The following is an 11,264-nucleotide window of genomic DNA, read 5'->3' on the forward strand; positions in this document are numbered from 1 at the left end:
TACACTCACATATATATATATATACAAGAAACATATATACATATATATACACATATACATATATATGTATATATACATATATATGTATATCTAGATTGATAGATAGATAGATAGATAGATAGATAGATAGATAGATAGATAGATAATCCTAGTTTTGTGGTATCTGATTTCTGTATTCACCCTCAAAAAAGTCAGCCATTTGGTGCCCATTCCAAAATCTTTTTCTTTTACAATGCATGACTGCAAATAAGCAGGTCACTAGGTCAGTAAAGTGACTGCCTCACATATTAGTCTGCCTCTCTACAGCTGTGATAAAACACTGTAGCCAAATGCAACTTGTAGAAGGAAAACATTTCTTTGGCTTGCACCTTGGCTTACCAGCTTTTGTGGGCAGTCAGACAGGAACTCGAGGAGAGAATTACAAAGGAATACTACTCACAGCCTTACTCACTAGCCCATGCTTAGTTGACGTTCTCATGAAGCCCAGACACCCTGGCCTAGGAATGATGACACCCACAGTGGGCTGAGCCCAGCTTCATCAACTGTTATTCGAGACAGTCTCTCACACATTAGGCCATAAGCCAATCTGATGGAGGTAGCTCTTCAGTTGACGTTCTCTCTTCCCAGGTGACTCTATGTCAAGTCTCTTCTAAATTATGTTAAGATGTCAGTGAAAACTAACCAGGACACCTCATAAGCATGACGACCTGGGTTTGATTCCCAGAACCCACATCAAATGTGAGTGGATAAAGCTTCTAATGCCAGTTGGGGAAACAAGGACAGGATCCCAAGGATCTGCTGACCACCACAGCTGGCACGATTGGTAATCTCCTGACCAATTAGAGACCCTGTCTCGAAAACACAGAGCATGCCTGAGGATGTGGCCTGAGTTTGTCCTCTGATTCTACCAGAATGTGGAGACATATACACACATCTGCACACATATGCATCTACACACACCGATGTACACACCTTAGATAAATAGATGATAGATATTAGATAAACAAATGGTAGATAGATAGTAAATAGGCAAATTATAGATAGACAGATAGACAAATGATAGATAATAGACAGATAGATAGATAGTAATTAGATGGATGGATGGATAAATAGATGATAGATGATAGACAAATGATAGATTAGATAAGATAGACAGCCAGACAGACAGATAAGATAAATAGACAGGATTGTATTTGAATGCAACTACTACAGAAGAGATTGGAGCCCCCCCCTCCTTCCCTTTCAGAACATAACCTGTATCACAGGGGAACTCACAACTTCCCCGCAGGAAACAAGCATCCTATTCCAGCAGAGAGGTGGAAACAGATGTTTATGTTTTCCCTGTGACTTCGTGGGTCAGCACTGTGTATCACAAGATGAAAAGCATGCCACCGTAATTAAGTGTTAATTTTGTTGTGGCAGAAAATAAAAGAACAGCACCTCAGTTAGCAAGGAAGGCAGCTCCAACCAATGACTACATTGGACCCGAGCTTTGCTGAGCCCTGAAGTAAGAACTGTGGATCCCTGGAGGCCCGAGCCACCACACAAGGCTCCTGTAGAGTGAAAAGTTCCTCTCCCTACACGAGTGATAGTTCTCCTTTAACTTTGAGCAAATTCTGTACTGGCTGTGTCCTCCCTGAAGCAAGTGAGGTTATTGTAGTACTGTAGGTTCATGAAGTATTGGATCTGGCCAATGTTGATGTGGATTGTAGGATGGCTTCCTGCCTGGTGGTATCTTGACCAGCACAGAGGTGCAGGGATGAGGGGCGAGGATGAGGAACATCCTTCCTCCCCTGGGTCCTCTAGAACCTGTGCCCAATACCCAGCCTTAGCTTTGCTCCCTTAGCTACCTAGTTCTGGTTATGTTAACATAGGGTGACTTCTACTACTTTTTAACCTACATAAATGTCTAGCAGCTTATGTTACATGACCTGTCCTGGGCAGACCTGAACAATGTGTGTTCACCTCATGTATGCCTCCAACTGCAAACAATTCCAGCCAGGTCTACCTTATCATGGCTATTCAGGAGCAGTTGAGTGGCTCAGACAACTCTATCAGTGGAAAACCCTCTCCAGCATGGGTGACAATAAAATAGCTACATCCTGTAGCTTTCATCCCAACTAGCAGGCAGCTCCACCCAAGAAGCCCCCTTCATCATGGTTGCCCCCGACTCCTGGGGCAATTGTTCTCATCTTATTGCTCTTTGGAACAGGACCTAAGCATCATAATCTTTGAGAATCCTTAGCCTTATAGGTTTCTTAAGCTTCCTGAATCTTCTGAGCTTCCTTCTTCCCTCCAGAAGGGAATGCTTCAATTCCAATGGATTCCCAACACAACCCATGAATAAATAAATGTCCAGAGGTCCCGAAACACCATTCATTCAGTCAATGCAACTAAAGCCAGAGCAAAGAACGTTCTTGCTGAGTGCTGTCCTTTGGATACCAAATGTCTACCAAGGTCCCGTGCTAAGGGAGGGAGTGCTGTAGAGAGTGGCTGTTGTTTCCCCAGCAGTGCATGCTAAGACTCAAGGTGTGCAGTGTGAAACAGCCATGATCCCTGCCCAAATCCCTGGCCTCAAAGAAGAAGATACAAGAGACCCAGAGAGGAAAATAGTTAACTTGCAATAACCTCGCCCACCGCCTACAAAGTTGTGATTTATTTGAACAGGCTGGAGTCAGGGACAGGCAGGCCATGAACCTCGCAGTCTGCCTCTGGGGCTCTATGGACTGTCAGCTTGTCCCCGTGTCCAAGATGTTCCTCAATCCCTTCGCAAAATGGTGCCAGCACCTGAGCTCCAACTGTTTAAATATGTGTGCCTCTTAAACAAGAATTTCTATGAAGAAGCTGTCTGCGAAAGCTGACTGGCTGGTTAGAACTGCAGTGGTGAGGAGATGTTGGAATGTTGCTGATCCAGTAGCTAGTTACCTGATAGTTTTAGCCCCCAGAATTCTTTGCCTACCTCTTTGTCAAAACTAATCTATGTCATAGATATAAAAAAAAAACCTTTTAGTAATCTATTAACTTAGTAAATTCCTAGATACCACCAATCCATAAGCTAAGAATGTCATCGGATAGCACCGTGGGGACATAGAAAAGATCTCCCTAATTAGCTATAACTGCCTTGCTCATGTGCCCACCAACATATTTTGCATTTGTCTTGAATTATAACTTTCTTTGTTCTGAAAAACTATGAAACGTCGTGAAAATGTGTCCACCCTGAAATAAGGGGTGACCTAAATTTGTATTCCTGGACCATGATCACTCTACATGGCTCCGGAATAAATCATCCTTAGTCTCTTAAGTCCCTTAGTCCCTTAAGGTGAAGCCAGTGTTTCTGCATTTACAGTCTCTGTGGAACATTTCACATTCAAACTATCGGAGAAAGGGAGGGGGTGCACCAGAGGGAAGCAGGGACCAACCTCTTCAGCTGGAATGTTGAGTATCTTTGTCTCCTGTGTGAAGTCATGTGACTGAAAGGTCCAATGTCTTTGCCTCTGTTATGTCTAATAATAAGATGTTATGAAGCAATGGTCTTCACCATGGAAAAGAAGTGGGGAAGGATGGAGGACAGGAAGGGAGGGCAAAGAAAGGAAGTAGCAGGGATGAGGTGGGTGTGCAAAAATCTCAGGGAAGGCAAATCCAGACGTCAAACATCAGACAAAGCTGCAGGTGTCCCAAGTTCACACCCTCCCTTGACTCAGAAGCAGAGCATCTTTGTGCTAAGACCTGCTCTCTGCTCCCTCCCTGAAGTAAAGACAAAGAGTCTGAAGGGCAAACCTTGGAGGCCAGTCTCCAGTGAGAGGGTAATGATCCAGAGTAGTCATCAGCCTCTAATGGGAATGGCAATAACAGTACTGACAGACTGTCAAACAAGTCTACAGAAGGACTGAGTTCTCTCATGGAAATCCAGAGAAGCCAGGAGCCCTGTGCTGTCTGAAACACACCAACATCCAGAGTCCTCGAGCAAATGCAGAAATCCCAGAGCACACCAGGACAATCCTCACCAAACACAAGAGCCGTCTAGGTTTGGCAAGGGCTGGGGACAGGTGTCAAGGTGACTGAAGGCTTTTCTGAAGTGATAAGTATCTGCCTCCCTCCGGGCCTAGTTAGACATTTAAAATGGAAATAATGGGGCATTTCCCACCCACTTACTGGCTAATGGTCCCACTAATCACCAGGTCTCCCTGAAGTGCCCATGTGAGCAGCTCAGACCAGACACAGGGCTTCAAAAAATCCACACATCTCTAGACACTTCCTGTAACAAAGACATTGCAACAAGTAGATTACAAGGGAGGGAATGAAGGGCTGGATTTGAACAAACATGGCTTACATGCATCTATATAAATTCTCAAACAATAATAAAAGAGATTAAAAGGAAAACACCTGTGGTTTGTTATTTGGCTCAGTGGTAGAGCGCTTGCCTAGCAAGCACAAGGCCTGGGTTCAATCCCCAGCTCAGGAAAAAAAAAAGAAAAGAAAAAGAAAACACTTCATTCAAGGCCCACTATCTCCTTTGGTCAGCATTTTGCTCCAGGCTGGTGAGATGCTCAACAGGTCAAGGCCCTTGCTGCCAGGCCTGAGGACCTGAAGTCCACACATGTGCAGTGGCAAGCTCACACACACTTATTAATTAGTAAACTAATGAATTAACTAATTAATTAATGTAAATTATCATTTCTGAATAAATAAAACATTATAAAGCTGTCGCTTACATGAAACGGTCTGCATTATTAGCTGACCCCTGACCCGTTCTCTCTCATGCTCACCAAAGAGAGGAACATGTGGGACTATCACCAACCTGTGCTTAGCACCTGACAGAATCCTAGGTGTATCTGTCTGAGGAATGAAGGGCACCCTGGGCATGCAAAACACCACACAGGTCCAAGACAGAAGGGTGCCTCAGTGCACGTATGCAAAACCAAAGTTCAGATGAGTTCACGAGAAACCATGAAATAACACACAGCCCGCATTGTCAAACCTGAGCTTTCCCAGAATTAAAATTTGCCTCATTCTACCTAGCGTTTCCCCTGAGGACCAGCAACCGCTTCTTGTCTCGTTCTCGTCCTTTCTCCTCTATCTCTACTTTGTTTAATAATAATTTTAAAAAATCCTAACTATTGGAGAAACACCCGTTTATCGAACAGGAATAAACAGGTGTCTCTTGTTAAACAAGATGGTTTTAATCTTTCTTGGTACTTTTAGCCCTATTTGGCTGAGTTTTGTTGTTTTGTTTTTGTTTCTGTTTTCAACTTAATGCACACTGCCACATCATGGAACAAAGACTTGGGGGAAACGGTGCAGGTTTGGAGTTTGCCCTTGAGAAACCCCTACAGAGTTAGGCAGAGGACACTCTGGCTGTCGTCTCCTTTGTTCTGAGAGGAAAGAAGGGAGCTCTCTGTGGTGATTACAAATACCTGTTTCTCTTTTATCTACTTGTCTCCAGATCCACTCTCCCTGCCTTCTATGCCAATATCCTGTTCTGGAATTAAATAAATGAATACATACGTGTGTTGAATGCATAAGCATGGGAGGTCAGAGGAAAACCTTAGCTGTCTTCCTCAGTCACTGGCTCAACTCCCTTCAGTGGTCAAGTTGACACACCTGGGAAGAGGAGGCTGTAGCTGCTTGTTTTCTAATACTAATTGGGTTCCCCAAATAATTTTGAAGGACAAAATCTGCACCTAGCTTCTGGGAACTTGCCCGCAGTTAATTCTCATTGGTGAATAAAGATGCTAGCCGCCAATAGCTGGGAAGGAGGGAGAGAGAGAGAGAGAGAGAGAGAGAGAGAGAGAGAGAGAGAGAGAGAGAGAGAGAGAGAGAGAGAAAGAGAGAGACGGGATTTAGGGTTCCCGGGCTTGGGTCCTTGAGCAAGCAGGACAGAGAGGTCCCCATGCCTTAGGGGAGTGTGGAGGAGGGGAGACAGAATCTGCCATGGAAGGGAAATAACATGCAGAAGGGCAGAGCTGCCATATAAAAGGGCTAAGAAATCATGGCCCAGAGGGCTGCTCCTTGGAGTCAAGAACAGCCAAGATGAAGCATAGAAATTAGTAAATAGTAACTTGGAGTTATTGCTGGGAGGTGGATTCTAACAGCAGGGAGGGTAGGCAGCTGCCCAGCTATGGGCTGCTTTAGATATAGATGCTGGGCGTGTTTCTTTCATTCGGGAACAGAAACCATTGTGGTGAGTAACGCCGCACCGGTATTTTATTACTATTATTATTATTATTATTATTATTATTATTATTATTATTATTATTATTATTTTTACTACAGGCGACCTCAGATGAGGATTTGCCTCCATTGCATTTGCCTTAGACAGATCTATGAGGCAACTTTTGGAATAATGATTGGTTTTTGGAGGCCCACTGTGGATGGCGCCACCTCTTGGTGGGCGGTCCAGGTTACAGAAGAAAGCACTTTGACCAAGCAATGAGCAATGGGCCAGTAAGCAGTTGTTCCTCCATGGCCTCTGCTTCAGTTGCTTCCTTCAAGTCTCTGCCTTGAGTTCCTGCCCTGACTTTCTTCCTGATGGGCACTGATCAAGCTGAAGTCAACCCTTTCCTCCCTGAGATAGTTCACACAGTATTTCCTCAGAGCAAAGAGAAGTAGCTGATACAGTTCCACCCTGCCTTGCTTTGTTTTCTTGCAACAAAGTCTCACACTTTCACCCCAAACATACCAGTCGAGCTGGTGTACCAGAGAACATCAGGGATGCATCTGTCTACCTCTCTGGTACCAGGATTCCAGGAAACCATGTCTGACTTTTATTTTATTTATTTTTATTAACTTGAGTATTTCTTATATACATTAAAAGTGTTATTCCCTTTCCCGGTTTCTGGGCAAACATCCCCCTCCCCCCTCCCCTTCCTTATGGGTGTTCCCCTCCCAACCCTCCCCCCATTGCCGCCCTCCCCCCCATAGTCTAGTTCACTGGGGGTTCAGTCTTAGCAGGACCCAGGGCTTCCCCTTCCACTGGTGCTCTTACTAGGATATTCATTGCTACCTATGGGGTCAGAGTCCAGGGTCAGTCCATGTATAGTCTTTAGGTAGTGGCTTAGTCCCGGGAAGCTCTGGTTGCTTGACATTGTTGTACATATGGGGTCTCGAGCCCCTTCAAGCTCTTCCAGTTCTTTCTCTGATTCCTTCAACGGGGGACCTATTCTCAGTTCAGTGGTTTGCTGCTGGCATTCGCCTCTGAATTTGTTGTATTGACTTTTATTTTTTAACGTGGGTTCTAGGGACCGAACACAGACCCATATTTTCATTGCAAATACTTTACTGGCTAAGGCAGCTCCTTAGCCCGAGAACCCCACCTCAGAACCTTTGAAAGCCATTTCTCTGTCAGACCACAGTCTCTCTTTAAGGCACACATTCCTTTCATGACAATGCCATGTGAGTTAAATTTCTAATCAGAAGACAGGAAGCCACGTGAGCTATGAAGGATTTTGCATTGTTTCTCAATAGGGCGGCATTTTGCATTTGTAAAATGTGAAGTTTCTGTAAGAAACCTTATCTGCCTTTTGCTCCACAAAAAAAGGAAATACCTTTAGTCCATGAAGTATAACTTAACACCCACAGTAATCATGAAGAAGGCAGGTGTGGATATCATCTGTGTTGTGTGGTCCTAAGAAATGTCAGATAATTAGCAAATAATTATCAAGCATTTAATGGGGAGAGGGGGAGATAAAAGACTGTAACTTTAAAATTATATTGACTTCACGCTTCTTTGAGCAGAAACATTTTAAATAATATTCCATTGTCCTTCCTGGTGTGTGTGTTTTAATTGTTGTATTACATCTACCTCCTGGGACTTTGGCCCTTATATGAGTGTTTGGTTGCTAATTGCTAAGGAGTTCCTGGGGAAGGGCTGGCAAATTGGGGCTCTGATAGGACAGAAGATGTGTTCAAATGAGGCTGCCAAGAATTCTTGCCTTAGAAGGGCAAACACAATAAATATATCTGCTGGGAATGTGTCTGGTCACAGTAGTATAAAACCAACCAGTATCCCTTAATCCCAAGGGTGTGATTGACTTGGGAAGAAACACCAAAGCACACACAGCATCAGTTCACCAGCCCAGCCATCCCACAGGACTCTTGGCTCATCCATCTTTCTCATCTTACTGCCCTCAGCAGATTGGCTATAATGTAGTCACAAGATGGCGGCTGCATCCCCAGAGAACACATCACACTCCTCCACAGCAGAAATCCAACCCTGGATGGGAGGAAGAGGAAGAGAGATGAAACTGTCTTGGATAGCTCCCTATTTGTGACGGGCAGAAAAAAATCTTTGCTCAGAAGATTTTTGGTGTGTCTCAGTGAGTCTTCTGATGCACCTCAACACCAGTGACATGCACAGAACAAAGCTAGCATGACTGATTCAAGCTAATCAGGATGCCCTCCATGGATTAAAGGATAGAAAGTCAGTTATACTAAGATCCAAATGAAACTGGCTATTTGCAGTGAGAATTTTGGTGTATATAAAAACATAGAGATATTATAAGAGTATGTTTTTGTTTTAATCCAGGCTGTGGGGTATGGGGTTGCTTCTGATTGTCAACAGTGGCTGACTATGATTTGCCTCGTGCTCTGGCAGGGGCGTGATTTTGTCAGCAGCAGATAGATTTTCCAAGTGTGTAACATTTGGGATGCTGGAGACTTTTCAGAGAACATATAAATGCTAGAGCCCCAGAGGTGGGCTGCTGTTGGTTGCAGTTTGTTAAATAGTCAGGCCCAAAGAAGAAACTAAACATCCTGACAATGAAGATCAAACTTGCCCCCCAAGGAACTCGATGCCCCTAATCAACAGGAGGTCGTCTAAGTAATAGAAACCCTTTCCCTCTCTCCTCTTTTCTCTCCTGTCTAGTGTTACGGGGTTGAATGTGAAAGAAAGGAGAACCTACAAAATAGCGAAAGGACGGCTAGAGCTATTGAATGAAGGTCCATCATCAGCCACAAAGTATAAAGCGTGTGTATCAGGTGACAACAGAGACAATTTTAGGAAACAGACCAGTTGGATGCCACTGTGATTTAAATGGAATTTAGCAGCTCGGCAAAGAGGTATCTTCCCTTCTCTGTCATTTGGGGACATGTTACAATTCAAGGGGATATCCTTGTTTCTTCCATATGTCTCAGTCTCTCTCTCGTTCCTCACACTCTGGTGTCTGAAGTGGAAATTTCTGGTTGTCCTGTGATGCAGACTCATGTGGGGTTTGGTTAAGGGAAGTCACGTGATATTTGGAGAGATTACGAGTATGACTCAGTAGACACTGATGAGGTGCTTGCATTGTTTGCCTGCAATCCCTCCTTGGTCTTGATTCTTACTGACCTTCACTTTATTGAGGTGTGGAAAGAGCTCCTGGTGTTCCAGCTGGTTCTGGTCACTCCTGCTGACTAGTGCCAGTTTGGTGGAGGCCTGAATGTTTCTGCTAGATTGTGCTACCAGTGCTTATTTGTGTTTGGTGACATTTTTTTTTCAACTGGACGATTGGTATCCTGACACTACCGGATTGGACTGAAGGTGTCCTGACAGCTCAGATTGGATTTGGCTCAAAAAACTACTTCTAAACAGGTCAAGATCCACTTGCCCTATTTATCATCTTTTCTCCCCTACCTTTGGACAGTGGGCTAGAAGGGGGCTCTAAGCATTTGAGAACCCTTATTAAAGTAGGTTTGAAAAAAATCTTAAGTCTACATGAATCCCCATATAATGAAGGGATGTCAGACTCGTTTCCATTACAACTTCCTTTCCCTTGCATCTGTTTTTGCAACTATCTCCTCTTTAAAGAAAGTGCTCTGGGGGTTTTCTGAGGAAAATTTGTTACATGCATGGATGTTTAATAACATGTTTTTCCATTTGTGTGTACACATATATGCATATGTGCTATGCGTGTATGTGTTCATGTGTGTGACATGCAGGCAAGAGGGCCAATTTACCTTGTTTTTGACCCAAGGTCTCTCTGTGGCCTGAATCTCACCAGTATAGGCCAGAAGGGCTGGCAGTAAATCCCAGGAATTCTCCAACTCTTGCTACAAGAACTTATACCCATGCTTAGTTTTTACCTTGTGTCCAGTTCCTCAGGCTCCACTCCAAGCTGTCTCCCTCATCCCAAGCAGTGTGTTTGAAAAGGAAACATTAATTAACAATTAGGACTAATGGACTGACCAGAGTGATTCAAGCACCATAAGGGGATTATACACAAAGAGTGGGAATTCAGAGCAGTGAGATGAGAATCTTCAAAGGAAACATGTGACAGTTTTTAAAACCTTCAGGACAACCCAGAGCCTATTAGAGAAAGCTGAAAACTGTGTCTTCATTCACTCAAGACAAGAATCAATAGAAACCCAAGCTTGTGTCAGCTTATTTCCTATGAAACTGCATAGGCTTGTTTCTTATTTAAGAGGCATAAGCCCTTTTCCTGTGATGCTGTCCCTACTATGCCAAATGAAGTGGGGAACGGCTCCCTACAGCTTGGGTTTGTGTGTAGACCAGTACCAAATTGTCTCTCATCCCTGTCCCACCCCAATGTCATATTGGCACTTCCAATTGACCAGGTGACAGCAATGGCTGGCTATCACTTCTGAAGATGAACAGTAAGGTGCAAGGTCACAGAGAAGAATGCATTGATTTTCATCCTGAAATTGGGAAACATAATGTTCCCATTTCCTATTACTTTAGATGGGAAAGCCTTACCCAGCCCTATTAGGGATGTGTCTCTCTTTGAACAATAGAAGAAGAATTGCACTAAGACCAGTATTATCTTGAAAAACAACTACATGAGACTGGTCTCCAAGACAAGTGGTGTGTGTGTGTGTGTGTGTGTGTGTGTGTGTGTGTGTGTGTACACTTGTGACTTATGTATGTGCATACATGTAGAGGTCAGAGGACAATTTTGGGTGTCATTGTCATTCCTCCTTTAAATAGTTTTACTTAGTACGGGGAGACACATACATGCTACAACACATATGTAGAGACCAAGGGACAAGTTGTAGGATTCAGTCCCATCTTCCACCTGGTGATTCTTGGGGATTGAATTCAGATCCTCAGGCTTGATGGCAAGTGCCCTTGCATGCTGAGCTATCTTTTCAGTGCCTGTCTTGGTTTTTGAGGTAGGCTTTTCTCACTGGGATCTGGGAACTGATGCTTGTGATGGTTTGTGTGCGTGCATGCGTGCCTGTGTGCCTGCGTGTGTGTGTGTGTGTGTGTGTGTGTGTGTGTGTGTGTGTGTGTGTGTATGTTCAGCCCAGGTAGTGGCAGCTTTAGAGGG

This window comes from Rattus norvegicus, assembly GCF_036323735.1.
Source record: "Rattus norvegicus strain BN/NHsdMcwi chromosome 3 unlocalized genomic scaffold, GRCr8 chr3_unlocalized_1, whole genome shotgun sequence".
NCBI lineage: Eukaryota > Metazoa > Chordata > Mammalia > Rodentia > Muridae > Rattus > Rattus norvegicus.